We start from the raw sequence: 20,699 nt of genomic DNA on the forward strand, positions 1-20,699 counted from the left end.
CGTCCATCATGCTCCTCATCCTCCAGTCAATTTATCACCATTCAGGTAATAATCTTCCTTCCTGTTTTTGCTACCAAAGTGGATAACCTCTCATTCATCCGCATGATACTGCATCTGCCATGTATCTGCCCACTCACTCAGCTTGTCCAAATCACACTGAAGCATCTCTGCATCCTCCTCACAGCTCACCCTCCCACCCAGCTTTGTGTCACCTGCAAATTTGGAGATATTACATTTAATTCCCTCATCTAAATCATTAATATATATAGTGAATAGCTGGGGTCCCAGCACCGATCCCTGCGATATCCCACTAGTCACTGCCTGCCATTCGGAAAAAGACCCGTTTATTCTTACTCTTTGTTTCTGCCAACCAGTTTTCGATCCATCTCAATACACTACCCCCAATCCCACGCGCTTTCATTTTTCACGCTAATCTCTTATGTGGGACTTTGTCGAAAGCCTTCTGAAAGCCCAAATAAACCACATCCACTGGCTTCCCCTCATCAGCTCTGCTAGTTACATCCTCGAAAAATTCCAGTAGATTTGTCAAGCATGATTTCCCTTTCGTAAATCCATGCTGACTCTGTCCGATGCTTGCGGACAGGCCGAAGGTGTTCCGCAAAGCGGTCACCCAGTCTGCGTTTGGTGTCCCCAATGTAGAGGAGACCGCGTTAGCAGCAGCGAATGCAGTCGACCAAATTGAAGGAGGTGCAAGTGAAGCACTGTTTCACCTGAAAGGAGTGTTTAGGCCCTTGGACGGTGAGGAGGGAGGAGGTAAAAGGGCAGGTGTTGCACCTTCTGTGATTGCATGGGAAGGTGCCGTGGGAAGGGGATGGAGGAGTGGATCAGGGTGTAGGGAGGGAATGGTCCCTACGGAATGCTGATAGGGGGGGTGGGTGAGGGGAAGATATGTTTTGTGTTGGCATCATGTTGGAGTTGGCGGTAATGGTGGAGGATGATCCTTTGAATGCGGAGGCTGGTGGAGTGAAAAGTGAGGACAAAGGGGACACGATCATGGTTCTGGGAGGGAGAGGAAGCGGTGAGGGCAGAGGTGTGGGAGAGGGGTCGGACATGGTTGAGGGCCGTGTCAAGGAAGGGAAGGGAAGTGTCAGAATGGACCATGTGAAGGTGAGAGAGGGGTGGAAATTGGATGCAAAATCGATAAATTTTCCAGGTACCGATGAGAGTACAAACCGACACCGATACAGTCATCAATGCATCGAAAATAGTGATGTGGGAGGGGGCCTGAGTAGGACTGGAACAAGGAACGTTCCACATATCCCACAAAAAGACAGGCATAACTGGGGCCCATGCGGGTACCCACAGTATCACAGTATCTTTACAGTGTAGAAGGAGGACATTCGGCCCATCAAGTCTGCACTGGCTCTCTGAAAGAACATTCTACCTCTTCCCTCTCCCCTGCATTATCCCCATAACCTTGTACATTCTCTCTTTTCCGTTAGCAATCCAATTGCCTTTTGAATACCTTGATCGAACCTGCCTCCACCACCCTCTGGGTGAAAAAAATTTTCCTCACATCACTTCTACTCCTCTTGCCCATTATTTTGAATCTGTGCCCTTTGGGTCTTGATGTTTTCTTGAGTGGGAAAGGTTTCTCACTATTTACCCTGTCCATATCCCTCAGGATCTTGAATACCTCTATCAAGTCTCCTCTCAGCCCTCTTTCTTCCAAGGAAAAGTGTCCCAACCACTCCAGTCTATCCTCATAGCTGCAGTTGTTCATCCCTGGAATCATTCTCATTAATCTCCTTTGTACTCTTTCCAATGCCTTTACATCCTTCCTCAAGTATGGTGTCCAGAATTGGACCCAGTACTCCAGATGAGGCCTAACTAGTGTCTTATGCAAGTTCAGCATGATCACCTGTACTCAATGTCCCTATTAATAAAGCCCAAGATACTATATGCTTTATTAACTGCTTTCTCAACATGCCCTGCCATCTTCAATGACCTATGTACGCATACACCGAGGTCCCTCTGTTCCTGCAGCTCCTTTAGGTGCTCTCCATCTTTTTCCTGCCACTTCTCTCTTCTCTGCATTGAACTTCATCTGCCACTTGTCTGCCCAATCCACCAACATGTCTATGTCCTTTTGAAGTTCAAGACTATCCCCATCACAGTTGACAACATTTCCAATCTTCGTATCATCTGCAAATTTGGAAATCATGCCCTGCACACCACAGTCTAGGTCCTTAATATATATCATGAAGGACAAGTGTCCCAACTCTGATCCTGGGAGACTTCACTACAAACCTTTCACAATCAGAAAAACCACCATTTAACACTACTCTCTGTTTCCCGTCACTCAGCCAATTTCTTATCCAAGTGCCTACTTTCCCTTTTATTCCATGACCTAGAATTTTTCTCACAAGTCTGTTGTGTGGCACTGTATCAAAAGCCTTTTTTAAAAATCCATATACACCACATCAACAGTGTTTCCCTTATCAACCTTCTCTGTTACTTCCTCAAAAAATTCTAGCAAGTTAGTTAAACATGATTTTCCCTTAATGAATCCATGCTGGCTTTCCCTCATTATCATGTACTTGTCTAAGTGACTATTGATTTTACCCCATACTGTAGTTTCCAGAAGTTTCCCTACCACTGAGGTCATTCTGACTGCTCTGTAGTTGCCGGCTTTATCCTTGCACCCCTTTTTGAACAAGGGTGTAACAATTGCAATTCTCCAGTTGTGTGGCACATCCCCTGTGTCTAAGGAAGACTGGAAGATTATCATTATTTCCTCTGCAATTTCCACTCACTTCTCTCTGTACTCTTGGATGCATCTCATCCGGTTCTGGTACCTTATCTATTTTAAGTAAAGGTAGTCTTTCCAACACCTCCTTCCTCTTGATTGTAAGTTTTTCTAGTGTACCAGTTACCTCCTCTCTCACCTTGGCCTGGGTAGGATCCTCTTCCTTTGTAGAGACAGATGCAGAGTACTCGGACAACACCTGCACTCTTTCTCCAGCCTCCATATGCAAGTCCCTTTTTTGACCCTAATCAACCCTACTCTTTCTTTTACCACCCTTTTATTATTTACATGCTTGTAGAAGACCTTGGGATTTCCTTTTCTGTTCGCTGCCGGCCTCTTTTCATGCTCTCTCTTTGCTTTTCTTATTGGTTTTTAAATTTCCCCCCGGTCCTGCTATATTGAGGCTGATTTTACATTGTATTTTCGACCTGACATCTGTTGTGTGCGCACTTTCTCCTTTTCATCTTCTATCTCTCTCATCATCCATGGTTCTCTGGATTTATTTGTCCTAACTTTCCCCTTCAGGGAATATCCCTTGACATTTGCTGCAATACTTTTTCTTTAAAGGTGGCCCATTGTCGGCCACCGTCTTTTCTGCCAACATTTGATTCCCACTCACTCATCTCTGATGCCTTCTCATCCCACCGAACTTGGCTTTCCCACAATTAATTATCCCCGCTCTGGATTGTTCCCTGTCCTTTTCCATGATTAACCTAAACCTTATGATACAATGGTCACTGTCCCCTAGAGGCTCTCCCATTGATATTTGATCCACTTGGGCCAACTCATTCCCCAGAACCAGGTCCAAAAGTACATGTCCTCTAGTTGGACTGGAAACATACAGATGCAGAAAATTATCTTGAACACATTCCAGGAACTCTTGCCTACTTTTCCCTTTGTACTATTCCTATCCCAGTCCATATTCGGATAATTGAAGTCTCCCATTCTGATTACTCTATAACTCTTGCACCTCTCCATAATTCCTTTGCAAATTTGTTTCCCCATATCCCTTCCACTAGTTTGTGGTCTGTGTCGTATATAATCAATGTTACTGCACCTGTTTCATTCCTTACCTCCAGCCAGAGAGATTCTGTCCTTGACCCCTCTGGAACATCTTCTCTCTCCAATCCTGTAATGCCATCTTTAACCAGAATTGCCACTTCCCACTGCCACCCTAACCCCCACCACCACATTTTCTTCCTTTCCTGTCTCTCCTGAACACCTTGTACCAGGAATATTTAACCCAGTCCTGCCTTTCTTTCAGCCAGGTCTCTGTTATAACAATAGTATCATAATTCCATTTGTTAACCTGTGCCTGCAGTTCACCAATCTTATTAACCACACTCCGTGCTTTCACACACATGCACAATAGTCCTGATTTAGGCTTTTTATCCTCTCCCCCTCATTCTGGCCCCATCTAATGACTTGCTGTTGCCTACTCTAGTTCTAACAAACTCTCCAAGGTTCTATTAACCTTGATACAACTGGCTGATATATCCTTGGTATCAGTTGATGCTTCCCTACTCCCCACTGCCAGTTTTTCTCCTCTCCACTCTGAATTTCCCCTCAGGGTCCCATCCCCATACCAATCTAGTTTAAACCCTCCCCAATAGCACTAGCAAAGCTCCCCGCGAGGACATTCGTCTCAGTCCTATTCAGGTGTAGATCGTCCAGCTTGTACAGGTCCCACCTCCCCCAGAACCTGACCCAATGCCTCAGAAATCTAAAGCCCTCCCTTCTCCTCCATTTCTCCAGCCACGTGTTGAACTGCTCGATCTTCCTATTCTTGTGCTCGTTGGCACGTGGCACTGGGAATAATCCTGTCATTACTGTTCTTGAGGTCCTGCTTTTTAATTATTTTCTTAACTCCCTAAAATCTGGTTTCAGGACCTCATCCCTTTTCCTACCTATATCATTGGTACCAATGGGGACCACAACCTCTGGCTGTTCACCCTCCCCCAAAAGCATGTTCTGCAGCTGCCCTGTGACATCCTTGACCCTGGCACCAGAGAGGCAACGTACCATCCTGGAGTCATGTCTATGGCCACAGAAATGCCTGTTTGCTCCTCTAACTATGGAATCCCCTACTACTTTAGCACTCCCGCCCTTCCTCCTCCCCTCCTGTGCAGCTGAGCCACCTGTGGTGCCATGAACTTGGCTCTTGATATCGTCCTCCGAGGAACCATCTCGCTCACCAGTATCCAAAATGGAAAAGCAGTTAGAGAGTGAGGTAGCCTCAGCAGATTCCTGCACTACCTGCCTGCTTCTCCTAGATACTCTGGCGGTCACCCATTCCCTCTCTGTGTTCTTCGAACCTGCTGTGTGACTACCTCTCTAAAAGTGCTATCCACGTAATCCTCGGCCTTGTGGATGTACTGCAGTGACTCCAGCAGCCACTCAAGCTCCGCAAATCAGAGCTCAACTTTCTGCCACTAGTGACGCTTCCTGCAGATATGATCATTGAGTCCACTCTGTGCCTGCACGACTTCCCACATCCCACAGGATGTACATTCCACATGGCCGAGCTGCGCTGACATACCTTAAACTTTGTATGAAGCATTTACTACGGTATTTATTTCATAATTTATTCTAAATTACTCATTTAAAACAATTATTTTCTTCATTAATTTGGAATATTTCCCACGTATAGTACAGTACTGTGTTTATTAAAGGCTAGCATCACCCACAATTACAACTAAAAGTTACACATTCCTTAATTACACGGGAATGTGTTTTAAGTATTTATTTTAATTATTTTATTTTAGCTATTTTATTTTACTTATTTTGCTGTATATATATTTTTTATTTTAAAGTTTTACTTCTTGTTATTTACAAGACCTACTTTAACTCCTGCATTCTAAGCTGGCTTTTAACACACTAACCCTTACACCAAGCTCTTACCAGCCAATCAGCTTACTGGTTTCATGTGATGTCACAGTTGCTTTTACCACTCAGCTTCTACAGAAGCTGAAATTCTCCTGGTTCCAGACTTGCCTCTGCTCCACTCTCAGGCAGGAAAGGCTGTGCTCTGAGCAGAAGTATCTATTTATGCTGATCCTGGTTCCTGACCGGCCTCTGTTCCGCTCCTATAGCCACACCTTTTAGTTGGAGGAAGTGAGACAAGTTAAAGGAAAAGTTATTCAGTGGGAGAACAAGTTCAGCCAGACAGAGGAGAGTGGTGGTGGATGAGGATTGTTTGGCCCTTGTTTCAATATATGACTGAATTCAATAACAAATGTTAAAACCTTAATAAGTTCTCAATCAAGCTAGCAACATTGCTCTCAACCTGATGTATTTTACCCCACTTTATTTTCCTTCTTCACAGTTAACTTAATGGCGATTCGAATACTGTCTCAGCAAAAGTGTGGTCTCTCCAAATGTGTTACTTGCTACCTGGTGGCCATGGCAGTGGCAGATCTACTGGTCATTATCCTGGACCTGATATTAAGACACATACCAATTGTTTATGGGGAGCAGTTCCGGTTCCTGTTTTCCATTCCCGTGTGTAACATACACGCTGTTTTCCTTTATGCAGCCACTGACTGTTCTGTCTGGTTCACTGTCACTTTCACCATTGACCGATTTGTGGCCATTTGTGGCCAGAAGCTGAAAAGTAAATATTGCACTGAAAAAACAGCGACTGTGGTTCTGGGAACAGTGACTGTGCTGAGCTGTTTAAAGAACATTTTCTGGTATTTTATGTTCATAGGTGAATATTTGCTGTTGAACGTCCCCTGGTTTTGTGATGTAACAGGGGGTATTCAGTATTCTCAAGTCTGGGGATCAATCGAGTTCCTCCATAATATTCTAAACCCAGCGGTCCCATTTGTTCTGATTTTGCTGCTCAATGTTTTCACTGTCAGACACATTTTAGTGAGCAGCAGAGCCCGCAGGAGACTCCGGGCTGACAGCAGTGGGGAGAGTCCCAGAGACCCAGAGATGGAGAGTCGAAGGAAATCCATCATTTTACTGTTTGTTATCTCGGCAAATTTCATCCTGTTATGGACGACGTTAATGGTTTATTCCGTGTGGTACCGGATGTGGGATTTGGGATATGGTTCTGTTTGGATTGATGAAGTTGTGCTGGAACTGGGCTTCATGCTGCAGCTCCTGAGTTGCTGCACAAACACTTGTATTTATGCCGTGACCCAGACTAAGTTTAGAGAACATCTGAAGGATATGCTGAAATATCCCTTCACCCAAATTGTTCGACTCATTCATTGATCAGAAAAACGGAATCACTGAGAGCTTCAAGCACCTTCTCATTTTATTTCACATTTCCAGCAGGGGCCATGTCCTGTTCCCCATGGTGATAGGGAATGGGGGTGGGTCCTGTTTCCCACAGTGACAGTGAAGTGAGGGTACAGCCTGCGGCCAATAGTGATGGGAGACTGAGGGTGGGGCCTGTTCCCATGGTGAAAAAGCATTAGGGGAGAGGCCTGTTGCCAAGGTGACAGGGGACTGGGAATTGGGGGATTTCCACATGGTGACAGGACGTAGGGGAGGGTATTGGGTGATCTCTGGCACGGGATCAGCTCACTCAACACAGGCCCGGGATGGAGCCAGGGCCCATCCTGCTCCGTGTGGCTCGCTATCACACCAGGAGACTTCAGCTAACACAGCATAATCTGGAGCCTGGGCCTGTCCTGCTCTGGGGGCTCAGTAACAAACCCCATGAGATGAACTTTTAATAAACACTGCGGTGTATTTAACTCCTTGTCCAACACTGTGAGGCATCTTTCAGTTTTTAGGTTGATTTCACAGGCGATCTCCAGCTCTGAATTCCTCAGCAGAGAGCTTCTGATCTTCGGATAGTCGGAGTCCGGATGGATGTACCCCGGAAGATGCGCCATGGGACATTATCGGAAGTCCCAACGCACTGACTCTGCGGGAACTGCCAGGGAAGTTTGAACATCTGATGGGCAATTCACCTGCTCACTGGGACCCTCCGCAAAAGTCTCCAACTTCAGACAGTTCCCACGTACTTACCTGAATAGATACCCAGGAAATGTTAGACCGATGAAAACCTAGTCTAACTCCTGGGTAACTGCACAGCTGACCGACCAATCACTCACAATGTCCCCCCAACTTGACTGCCTCGTGACCCCCAACTACCCCCGACCCCTGACTCCCCATTGACCTCCCAAAACCCCCAACTCGACCTGACTAGCTGCTCCACCCGACTCCGCCGACGCACCCTATTCCCCCGACTCAACCTGACCACCCTTTGCCCCAGCTACCCGCTTACCCACCTGCCAAACTACCCACCTCACCCACCTGCCAACCTTCCCAGCTTCCACCTTACCTACCTGACACCCTATCCCCTTACCCATTTACCTCACACAACCTACCCCCTTGCCCGCCCACCCCTATTATTCACTTACCTTCTCTCCGTAGCTTTCCAAAGAAGCTTTGGGACATTTAAACTCTTTACTTACTGGTCAAAGTCCTGGAGCTCCCTTCCTAACAGCGCTGTGCGTGTACCTACACCACGTGAACTGCAGTGGTTCAAGAAGGCAGCTCACCACCTCCCTCTCGAGGGCAACTAGGGATGGGCAATAAATGCTGCCCCGGCCAGTGAAGCCCACATCAAGTGAATGAATAAAAGAAAATCCGGCAGCTGGTGTTGTAAAAAGGGGGCGTGGCCTGTCCTCTCCCAACGATCCGACGCTAGGAAGAAGCAGTTCCATTTCAGACTCGCTCCGCATTTCTGGAGAAGCCGGGATGGGAAGACCTGGTCAGGAACGCCGCGCTCCGGTGTGCTGGAGGAAAGTAGGAGTGGGGTGGCAATCCGACAGTGATTGACATTCCTCGGAAGACTCCGGCCTCATCTTTCAATTCGATACTTTACAGCCTTCCAGAATCAACACTGAGTTCAACCATTACAGACTGGAATCTCTGTCTCCATTTCTTTTCATGTTTCACTCTTACTCTTGTTCTCACATTCGGAATGCAGCACAACTGCTCGAGGCACATCTTTTGTTTCTTTACTTGTCCCATTTCCACTCCCTTTGACTCCGCACGACTAGCTCTTCTGTCATTTAATCTCTCCCTGTCTTACACCCAATCACAGAGCTTCCCTATTGTCCTTTTTCTCACCCTCCTGTTGCTTAAAGTCGATGACATTTCAAACTTGTCCAGTTCTGATGCCTGAAACGTTAACTCGATTTCTCTCTGTACAGATGCTGTCAGACCTGATGAGTATATCCAAGGATTTCTGAATGTATTCAGAGGAATTCTCTGTTACTCCAGCCCGGGATCACGGATGCAATGGATGTTATTGAAAACAAGTTCCCTGGGCCATTTTGTTAGAACTTGTTTGCTTCTAAAATTGTATTTTTACTCTTCTGACATTGTCTCAAATTAACCATTAACCTTCTGACATGGATCCATGTATCCATTTAGCATGGGTGGATGATTGGACAATGGAGAAGTAGCAGAGAGTAGGGATAAACGGGACATTTTCGCTTTCTCAGCCGCTAACTAGGGGATTTCTGCAAGGATCAGAGCTGGGGCCTCAACTATTTACAATCCCTGTTAATGATTTAGACAAAGAGATCAAGCTGAGAGAAGTAGGGAAAGCGGAGGGGTGAAATCAAAAAGGAAATTAGGACAGTAAAGAGAGGGCATGAAAGAATATTGGCAAGCAAAATCAACACAAAGATGATTGATCAATTTAGAGTAAGAGGATCACGAAGGAAAGAATGGAGCTCATAAAACACCGAAAAGGTAACCTGTGGGTGGAGGCGGAGGATGTGGGTTTGGGTCTGAATGAATACTTTGCGTCTGTCTTAACAAAAGAGGGGGAGAATGCTGACATTGTAGTTCAGGAGGAGGAGTGTGAAGTATTGGATGTGATAAACGTAGGGAGAGAGGAAGTATCAAGGGGATTAGCATCGCCAGAAGTGGATAAATCACCAGGGCTGGATGAAATGTACCCCGGGCTGTGTCCGCTCCAGTCAACAAGGATCTGACTACTCTAATCCCATTTTCCAATGCTTGGCACATAGCCCTGGAGGCTATGTCAACGCAAGTGAATATCTAAATACTTCTTAAATGTTACGAGAGTTTCTGACTCAATCACCCTTTCAGGCAGTGAGTTCTAGACTCCCACCACTGTCTGGGTGAAAAAAATATTCCTCAACACCCCTCTTAGCCTTCTACCTCTTACCTTAAATCTATGCCCCCTGGTTATTGACCCCACTACTAATGGAAAAAGTGCCTTCATATCCACCCTATCTATGCTCCTCATAATCTCATACACCTCTATCAGGTCCCTTCTCAACCTTCATTGCTCCTAGGAAAACAACCCCAGCCTATCCAATCTTTCCTCATGGCTCAGACACACCAACACAGGCAGCATCCTGGTAAATCTCCTCTGCGCCCTCTCCAGTGCAATCACATCCTTCCTATAATGTGGTGACCAGAACCGCACACAGTACTCCAGTTGTGGCCTAACCAGCGTTTTATACAGTTCCAGCATAACCTCCCTGCTCTTGTATTCTATGCTTCAGCTAATAAAGGCAAGTATCCCTCATGCCTTCTTAACCACTTGATCTACATGCCCTGCTACCTTCAGGGATCTATAGATATGCTCACCAAGGTCCCTCTGATATTCAGTGCTTTTCAGGGTCCTACCATTCATAGTGTATTCCCTTGCCTTGTTAGCCATCCCCAAGTGCATTACCTCACATTTTTCTAGGTTGAATTCCATTCGCCACTGCTCTGCCCACCTGACCAGTCCATTGATATCCTCCTGCAGTTTATGGCTATCCTCCTCGCTATTTACCACTCTACCAATTTTCCTCTTATCTGCAAACTTCTTGATCATACCCCCTACATTTAAATCTAAATCATTTATGTACACCACAAACAGCAAGGGCCCCAGTACCGAGCTCTGTGGAACCCCACTAGAAATAGACTTCCAGTCACAGAAACATCCCTCTACCATCACACTCTGCTTCCTGCCTCTCAGCCAATTTTGGATCCAACATGCCACTTTGCCATGGACCCCATGGGCTCTTACTTTCATGCCCAGTCTGCCATGAGGGACTTTATCAAAAGCCTTGCTAAAGTAAAATGCATTATCCTCATCAACACTCCTGGTTACCTCCTCAAAAAATTCGGACAAATTTTTCAAACACGACCTTCCCTTAACAAACCCATGCTGACTGTCCCCGATTAATCCTTGTCTCTCCAAGGCCAGATATATTCTGCCCCTCAGAATTCTTTCTAGTAACTTCCCCACCACTGAGGTTAGACTGACTGGCCTGTAATTTCCTGGTCTATCCCTTCCTCCCTTTCTTAATATTGGAACAATTTTAGCGGTCCTCCAGTCCTCTGGCATCACACCTGTGGCCAGAGAGGATTTGAAAATTATTGCCAGGGCCCCTGAAATCTCTTCCCTAGGCTCCCTCAACAGCCTGGGATATATCTCATCCGGGCCTGTGGATTTATCCATTTCTAAGGCCGCTAGACCTGCAAGTGCCCCCTTGCTCTCTATGTTAATTTCCTCTAATATTTCACAGTCCTCCACCCTGATATCTGTATCTGCGTTGTCCTTTTCCATTGTGAAGACCGACGTAAAGGATTCATTGAGGACTGCACCCATGTCTTCCGTGTCCACACACAGATTACCTCTGTTATCCCAAATTGGCCCTACTCTTTCCCTAGTTATTCTCTTCCTCTATATATATTTAAATAACCCCTTTGAGTTTTCCTTTATTCTATCCACCAATGCTTTCTCATGCACTCTCTTAGCTTTCCTAATTTCCTTTCTAAGTTCCCTCTACACTTTTTACATTCCAGGAAGGACTCAGCTGTATTGAGCCCTCGGTATCTGCCATAAGCTTCTCTTGTTTTCTTCATCCTAACCTTTATGCCCCTTGACATCCAGGGTTCTTCAGGATTGGTTCCCCCCACCCGTTGCCTTTATGGGAACATAATTGCCCTGTGCTTTTGCTATTACCTCCTTGAAGAAGCCCCACTGCTCTGACACAGTTTTATCTGCAAGTAGCTGCTCCCAGTCCACTTGTGCCAAATCGCATCTCATCTTAGTAAAATTAGCCTTTCCCCAGTTTAGAACTTTTATTCCTGGCCCAACCTTATTCTTTTCCATAACTATCCGAAATCTAACTGAGTTATGGTCACTATCTCCAAAATGTTCCCCTACTGATATGCCTTCCACCTGCCCGGGCTCAGTTCAGAATATTAGGTCCAGAACTGCCCCTTCCCTTGCTGGGCTTTCTACGCACTGTCTAAGAAAGTTCTCCTGGATGCAACTTCAGAATTTTACTCCCTCCCTACCTTGCACACTGAAACTATCCCAGTTAATATTTGGGTAGTTAAAATCCCCTACCATTACTGCCCTATTATTCTTACACTTCTCTGAAATTTGTCTACATATTTGATCCTCTATCTCTCCCTGACTGTTTGGGGGCCTATAGTACACAGGTCATATCTGACTAATTAGATTGAAGTTTTTGAGGAAGTAACAAGTAGGATTGATGAGGGTGGTGTAGTTGATGTGATACACATTGATTATAACAAGGCTTTCGACAAGGTTCCACATGGCAGACTGCTTAAAAAAATAACAGCCCATAGGATCCAGGGGAACGTAGCGAGCTGGATACAAAATTGGCTCAGTGGCAGGAAACAAAGGATGGATGTTTTTGTGACTGGAAGGCTGTTTCCAGTGGGGTTCTGCCGGGCTCAGTACTGGGCCCCCTGCTTTTTGTGGTCTATATTAATGATTTGGGCATAAAAGTAGAATGATCAAGAAGTTTGCAGACAGCAGAAAAATTGGTTGATAGCGAGGAGAGTTGCTGTGGACTGGAGGAAGATATCAATACACTGGTCAAGTGGGCAGAAAAGTGGCAAATGGAATTCAACCCAGAGAAGTGTGAGGTGATGCAATTGGGGAGGTCAGACAAGGCAAAGGATTACACAATAAATGGGAGGAAACTGAGAGGTGTAGAGGAAGTGAGGGGTCATAGAGTGAATGTCCACAGATCCCAGAAGGTAGCAGGACAGGTTGAGAAGGTGGTTAAGAAGGCAGATGGAATCCTTTCATTTCTTAGCTGAGGCATAGAATATAAGAACAGGGAGGTTATGCTGGAACTATATAAAACATTAGTTAGGCCACGACTTGAGTACTGTGTGCTGTTCTGGTCACCTTGTTACAGAAAGGATGTAATTGCATTCGAGAGGGAACAGAGGAGATTTACCAGGATGTAGCCTGGGCTGGAAAATTGCAAATATGAGGAAAGATTGGAGAGGCTGGGGTTGTTCTCCTTAGAACAGAGGAGGCTGAGGGGAGATTTGATTGAGATGTACAAAATTGTGAAGGGCCTGGATAGACTGGATGGGAAGGGCCTATTTACTTTAGCAGAGAGCACATTGACGAGGGGATATAGATTTTAAGAGATTGATAGAAAGATTAGAGGGGAGATGAGGAAAACCTTTTCTCACCTAGAGGATTGTGTGGGTCTGGAACTCACTGCCTGAAAGGGGAGTAGAGGCCGGAACCCTCAACTCATTGAAAAGGTGTCTGGATATGCACCTCAACTGCCGGAACCTGCAGGGCTACGGACCAAGTGCTGGAAAGTGGGATTTGGCTGGGGGGGGGGGGGGGTTCGTTCTTCAGCCGGGGCAGACACGATGGGCCGAGTGGCCTCTTTCTGTGCTGTAAACATTCTACGATTCTACGGTACATTCAGACGGTTGCTATGCAGCCATTCACACCTCATCTGGACACATCTTTTGTTTCTTTACTTTACCCATTACCACTGCCTCTGGCTTTTGTACCATGAAACCTTTTATCCTTTAATGTCTCCTGCCCTCCACCCTATCACACACCTTCCCTTTTGTTCATCGACATCATTCCCTCCCCAGACCAACTCCTATTGGTCCAAATAAAATCGGCCTTCCTGGTAATAAATCCATGAGTTCTGTCATTGGTGGAGATTGTGGCTGGTTAATTGGTTCAATGTTGCTGCTTCTGGTCTCACTGGTGTCAGGTGAGTGCGGCTTGTGTGTATAAAAGGTGCTGCTCGGTGGCTGAAGGGATGGTTGAGTTGTTTGGTATCATGGGGGATTTTGTAGTGAGGGCTTTGTTCCCAGGGCTGGTGTTAGTTGGAGCTGTTTGTGGCTCTGATACTTGGCAACTGTTTCTCGGCCAGAGGTTTCCATGGAGCAGAGTCAAAGCCACCCCTGTGCCTCAGACATTCTCTCCGCCTGGGCCTCCCTTTGGTTCCCATTTCCGTGTGTCTGAGGGTGGAAGTGTGTCTCCACTGCAGACTGTGATGGTGCAGTGTGGAGAGGACAAGCTGCTGCTCAGGGTCCAGCTGGATTTATTTGGAACCTGGCACCTGATCAAAGCTGCTGACCTGACCCTGGGGACAGCAGGTTGTTGGCCAACCAGGATCTACTCTCAGAACCACACTGTCCTCTTTGACTATGGACTCCATGAGTGTGGCAGCAGGTTGCAGGTAATGGGAATCCTCAGCTCTTGCTCTAAGCTTGGGCTGTAGGTTGTTCCCCACTCTTCATTCCAACACTGGGTGAGATGTCAATGATATTGAGGAGATAGCTGTCTCCTGCTTTATAAAACTACAAATTAGCTTTCTATCTTGTATTGTACTTTACTTTAACTGATCCCTGAGTCTCTCCAACCTATGACATCAGCCCCATTGGTCTTGAACCTTCTCTTTGGATCCTCCAAGCTTTTCCTTTTGTTGTTTTGAGGATTTTCAGCTCTATTCCCCTCATTCAGATCAATCCAACTGGAGGTTTCAGTCCAGTTTAATCGAACCAGGTTTAGCATGAGATGTGATGAAAATTTGCTTTTTCATATAAATTTGGATAGCTTGAATTTCCAAGCAATGGTGGGATGTGACACCCAGCTTTCAGAAACTAAGCTGAAGTGTTAATTTTTTTCAAAAGGTTATTGATAAATTAGTACTAAAGTTTTATATTATGAAAAGTGAAGTTGCAACAAGATATGGGAACAATGGAATTTACCTGTAGAGAGGATGAGGCTGAGTCAGTATTGAAGACATCCTAAGATCTTTCATAAATGTGAGAAGCCTCCAGCCTCTGCATCAAGTTCCTGTCTAAAGGAACCAAGGATGTGTCAACTCGTATTGAATTCTCCTGTCCAGGTGGTGTTGCTTTGCCTGGGTCTGTACAAATCTGTTTTTTAACTGTTGCCTTAATGAAGGTGTCACTGGGAGCCAGATTAATCAGAATTTTGGGAGTTCTTATAGTAATTTGTAGACATAATGGATGTGCTTAATCTTTTCTTTAAATGTTTACATTTTTATCTAAACCTCCTGAATTTGTGGCAGTCTTTGCTGTTCCTGAATTCCGGGCACTGATCTCAAAATAAAATACTAATTGCAAAACAGTTGAGTGCCTGATCAAGTTTCCCTCGTGGATTTGATCCACCTGACTAGCATCATCTGCCACATCATAACATTCCCTTCATTCCCCAAAATAAATCCATCTGTCTCCAATGTACTCGGTGACTGAGCATTCACAGCTCTCTGGGATAGAATCCCAAACATTCACCACCTGCTGTATGAAGTAATTCCCTGTCACATTAATCTTAAGTGACCCCCTGACCTGAGATGCCTACCCCTAATAATCAACTCTCCTCCGGCTGGGGGGAAGCAGCCTCTTCACACTGATCCTGTCCATCCCCCTCAGAATTGTTTTCAGGGGATGGGATGACTTCATTGTTAGCCCCTGTGGAGAACATTCTCATTTCAGATCAGTTCTTCATTCCTTCACCTGATTCTTTCAGATGATTGGAGATTTCCTCATCTACACCACCCACCTGAACCACACCCCAGAGTATCATGGATCTGTCATTGTGAGAACAAATGGAGCTGTCGTTCCCATTGAGTGTCGTTATTTGAGGTGAGAATCTTTATTCGCTTTGTCAATAAGATCTACAGCTGCTGGTGGTCTCTGAAGATGTCCTAAAATGACTCCCCTGCCTTTCCAGGAAGGGCAATGTGAGCAGTGACCCCATCAAGCCCACCTGGATCCCATTCAGCTCCACCAAGTCTGGAGAAGGGCATCTGTCATTCTCTCTGCGCCTAATGAATGGTATGTGATGGGTGGATGGGGAGTGATTTCCTGTAGTCACTCACTGGGAGTTACAGCCACTGTCTCTAACCCTTGTCCTCTTGTACTTCAGGTGACTGGCTTACAGAGCGCACTTCGACTGTCTACTACCTGGGTGAGCTCATTCACATTGAGGCCTCTGTTTCAATGATCAACCACATGCCCCTGAAGCTCTACATTGACCGCTGTGTAGCTACACTGAGCCCAGACAAGGACTCCACCCGGAGATACAGCTTTATTGACCACAATGGGCAAGGATCTCTCTGCTTTCTCCAGCTGGTCCCATCTCAATGGCTTCACTTGATTCACTTCCTGTCCCTTTTTAATCTTTCTTCAGTTGCCTCCTGGACAGCAAAGCTGAGGACTCCTTTTCAACTTTTGTGTTGCCAAGAGACGAGCGGGAGCTGGACAAGCTCCGCTTTGACCTGGATGTGTTCCGTTTCCTTGGAGATGACCGTTCCTTGGTAAGAGGAAGCTGATCATTGGGGTCTCCATGTTGGGAGGGAGTCACTGAATCATGACTTGTGTTGAATGTGTCCCTCAGATTTTCATCACCTGTCACCTGAAAGTTGCTCCATTGGATCAGAGGGATTCCAGGAACAAAGCTTGTACTTTCCAGAAGGTGCAGAATGTGTCAGTTCCCCCTCTCTCTCCCTCAGGGATGTTGTGTGGGGATGTGATGCACAACCTGGTTGATGGGCTCTTTCTCTTGTTTAGCTGGACCCCATTGGAGGAATCGAGCATTGACATTTGTGCCTGTTGCCATGTGGGTAACTGTGGTGCCACAAGGGAGTTGTGGTTAGGTCCCAGAGGAAGGAGAGATCTTGTACCTGAAGCTGGTGGGACATTGATCCTCTAGATGTTGGACGTCCCCCTTTCCCCTCTCTAACTGGAATGTTTGATGTTGCAGAGAGTGAAGCTGGATTGAAGTGGGAGGGTGAGGCCTCACTTGGACCCCTGCAGGAGATGAGAAGTGGTATCGCACACTCCTGCAGAAACAACAGGTCAGCTTTGACCTTGGCAAGGTAGTCCAAGGTCGCAACACATCGAGTAGTAGATTTAATGCTACGCACATTTCTGGATACAATCTTTACACCCATTTTAAAGCATTTAGTGTCTTACCAAACCTGTTGTCTCTGAGAGTCCGAGACCTTTGGTCTGCTCCTGCATACCCATAGTGTTCACAAATTGCCTCACTTTGGATGGGCTGAGGAAACTGTCCTGAACCTCCCCATTGGAGATGTTCTGCTCAGGTGGCATCTGGGGATTCGTGTAGAGGACGGGATTTGAAATGTCCTCTGTTGGAGAAGCTTCCCCAATCCTCTCCCCCTCTGGGGCGTCGCTGCTCCCGGCTTCCCGGAGCTGGGGTGCGCTGAGCGCTTCACTGCTCCCAGATTGCTGGGGTTGGGGTGCACTGGCCTCTTCAGGTTGTGGGCAAAGTCGGGGTGCGCTGGTCTCCTCATTGTCGCCAATGTTCTGGAGCTCGGGTGTCTCGTCCTCCAACTCCCTAGAGCTTTTCCGCTTCTTCTGTAGGTGCCGCCCTTACCTTTCTTCGTCTGAAGAGCAGCTGTCCTTGTCATCCGTGTCGGATAGGAGACGCCTCTTGCCACTTGTCTGGGAAGTGGCTTGGTCCCTTCTTAGCCCCTTCTTCCTTTTGGCTCTCTTCACCAGCTGCCACTCCCCCTGCTGATTTTCCGCTGCTTCCTCCTCCATTGATTCGCTCTCCTGAGGAGTGGGAGGTTCAGGGGGCAGTGCTGTTGATTGGCTGTCTGCTGCCTCAATCTTATCCTCCACCTTGTCTCTCTCTGTGTCCTCCTTTGTCCCGTTGTTCTCACTGGGGGCCATGGTGTTTGGAGTGTTACAAGAGTCCTTGGTAGTAGTGACACGAAGCATTTCTTCTGCTTCCCCCTCATTGGCGTTGGCTGCCCGTGCATAAGTGAGGCAGCGTTTGGGGCAGGTCCTGTAGAGGTGACCTGCCTCGCCACACAGGTTGCAGCACTTAGTCTGTTTGCAGTCCTTTGTCTGGTGCCCTTCCTGTTTGCAGTTCTTGCAGAGGGCGGCGCTGCAGTTGGCCGCCACATGACCAGACTTGCCGCATGAGTGACAAAGTTTGGGTTGTCCAGCGTAGACCAGGTAGCCACGGCTTCCCCCGATAGCAAATCTGGAAGGAGGGTGGAAGACGGCTCCCTTACCGTCGGTCTTGAGCGTGACCTTAACCTGGCGATGGCTGGTCCAAATCCCGAAGGCGTCTCTAACCTTGGTGCAGCTCCCAACCTTGTCGAAGTACCTGGTGAGGAAGGTGAGCACGTCGGCGACAGCGACGTGGGGGTTGTAGAGATGCACCGTCACCACACGGTCCCGTTGCAACGGCAGAGCAAAGAGCGGCTCCACCGTCAGGATCTTCATCTCCGGCTGGTGTCTCTTCTTCTCGAACACCTTCAGGAACTTGACGCAGGCAGCAACATTCCTGAAGGTCACGTCGAAATATCCAGCGCTGGGGAAGTCTTGCAGGGAGTAGATCTCCTCCGCTTCCAATCCAAACGCCTTCAACAGGATCCGCTTGATGAAGAAGGCCCGATCCATGGGTGCTCCTCCTTCACTGTCCTTCACTGTCACCCGAACGGTGTTACGTACCCCCTGGTTTGGGGCTCCTTTGGTTTTAGCCGTCGCTTCACTACAACTGATCTTAGCCAAAAGGCCGAGAAGCGATAACCCAGAAACCCATGCACCCGTCCCGTCTTCCTCGGCCTCCGGCTTCACCGTCCGTTTTGCTGCGTGTGGCCGAACACGGGCTGAAGACCCGACAGCCAGCATTGAGCATCAGGACCTTTCTTGCTTGATGCTGCCTCCCTGAAGCAGCGCCTGCAACAGCTTCAAAACCCAACAGGGGGCATCGTCCAGTCCCGGGCTCCGCCCTGACAAGCAGCACAAGTGCACACCAGCAGCAGCCCTGCAGTTGTACCAATATCCAACAGGGGGCATTTTCCAGTCCAGGATTCCACCCTGACAAGCAGCACAAGTGCACACCAGCAGCAGCCCTGCAGTTGCACCAAAATCCAACAGGGGGCATTGTCCAGTCCCGGGCTCCACCCTGACAAGCAGCACAAGTGCACACCAGCAGCAGCCCTGCAGTTGCACCAATATCCAACAGGGGGCATCGTCTAGTCCCGGGCTCCACCCTGACAAGCAGCACAAGTGCAAACCAGCAGCAGCCCTGCAGTTGCACCAAAATCCAACGGGGGGCATCATTCAGATATAAAAACAAAGAACTGCGGATGCTGGAAATCCAAAACAAAAACAGAATTACCTGGAAAAACTCAGCAGGTCTGGCAGCATCGGTGGAGAAGAATAAAGTTGACGTTTCGAGTCCTCATAACCCTTCAACAGAACTGAGTAAAACTAGGAGAGGGGTGAAATATAAGCTGGTTTAAGGTGGGGGGGTGGGGGGAGAGAAGTCGGGCGGGGGGGGGGTGTGGTTGTAGGGACAAGCAAGCAGTGATAGGATCAGATAACCAAAAGATGTCAGAGACAAAAGAACAAAGAGGTGTTGAAGGTGGTGGTATTATCTAAACGAATGTGCTAATTAAGAATGGATGGGAGGACACACAAGGTACAGCTCTAGTGGGGGTGGGGTGGGGTGATATAAGACTAACAGGGCATAAAAGGTATAAATTTAAAAATAATGGAAATAGGTGGGAAAAGAAAAATCTATATAAATTATTGGAAAAAATAAAAGGGAGGGGGAAGAAACGGAAATGGGGGTGGGGATGGGGGAGGGAGTTCAAGATCTAAAGTTGTTGAATTCAATATTCAGTCCGGAAGGCTGTAAAGTGCCTAGTCGGAAGATGAGGTGCTGTTCCTCCAGTTTGAGTTGGGCTTCACTGGAACAATGCAGCAAGCCAAGGACAGACATGTGGGCAAGAGAGCAGGGTGGAGTGTTAAAATGGCAAGCGACAGGGAGGTTTGGGTCATTCTTGCGGACAGACCGCAGGTGTTCTGCAAAGCGGTCGCCCAGTTTACGTTTGGTCTCTCCAATGTAGAGGAGACCGCATTGGGAGCAACGAATGCAGTAGACTAAGTCAGAGGAAATGCAAGTGAAATGCTGCTTCACTTGAAACGGGTGTTTGGGCCTTTGGACGGTGAGGAGAGAGGAAGTGAAGGGGCAGGTGTTGCATCTTTTGCGTGTGCATGGGGAGGTGCCATAGGTGGGGGTTGAGGAGTAGGGGTGATGGAGTGGACCAGGGTGTCCCGGAGGGAACGATCCCTACGGAATGCCGCCAAGGGGGGTGAAGGGAAGGTGTGTTTGGTGGTGGCAGAACTGTTTTTGAAGGTAGCAGCATCAGAACAGATGCGACGGACGCAAAAGAACTGAGAGAATGGGATGGAGTCCTTACAGGAAGCAGGGTGTGAGGAGCTGTAGTCAAGGTAGCTGTGGGAGTCGGTAGGCTTGTAATGGATATTGGTGGACAGTCTATCACCAGAAATTGAGACAGAGAGGTCAAGGAAGGGAAGGGAAGTGTCAGAGATGGACCATGTGAGAATGATGGAGGGGTGGAGATTGGAAGCAAAATTAATAAATTTTTCCAGTTCCCGACGAGAGCATGAAGCAGCACCGAAGTAATCATCGATGTACCGGAGAAAGAGTTGTGGGAGGGGGCCGGAGTAGGACTGGAACAAGGAATGTTCCACATACCCCATAAAGAGACAGGCATAGCGGGGGCCCATGCGGGTACCCATGGCCACACCTTTTATTTGGAGGAATTGAGAGGAGTTAAAGGAGAAATTAAAGGTAAAGGGG

The 20,699-nt window shown here is 47.3% G+C and overlaps 1 protein-coding gene across 1 annotated transcript in view; it reads right to left on the reverse strand.

The window, feature by feature from the left end:
* The window catches only part of LOC144668726 (EVI5-like protein), a 436,360-nt gene that overhangs the window by 297,023 nt on the left and 118,638 nt on the right, over positions 1-20,699 (reverse strand). The gene's annotated exons all lie outside the window — the stretch shown is intronic.

The sequence above is a fragment of the Cetorhinus maximus genome, chromosome 28 (assembly GCF_964194155.1).
Source record: "Cetorhinus maximus chromosome 28, sCetMax3.hap1.1, whole genome shotgun sequence".
NCBI classification, from domain to species: domain Eukaryota; kingdom Metazoa; phylum Chordata; class Chondrichthyes; order Lamniformes; family Cetorhinidae; genus Cetorhinus; species Cetorhinus maximus.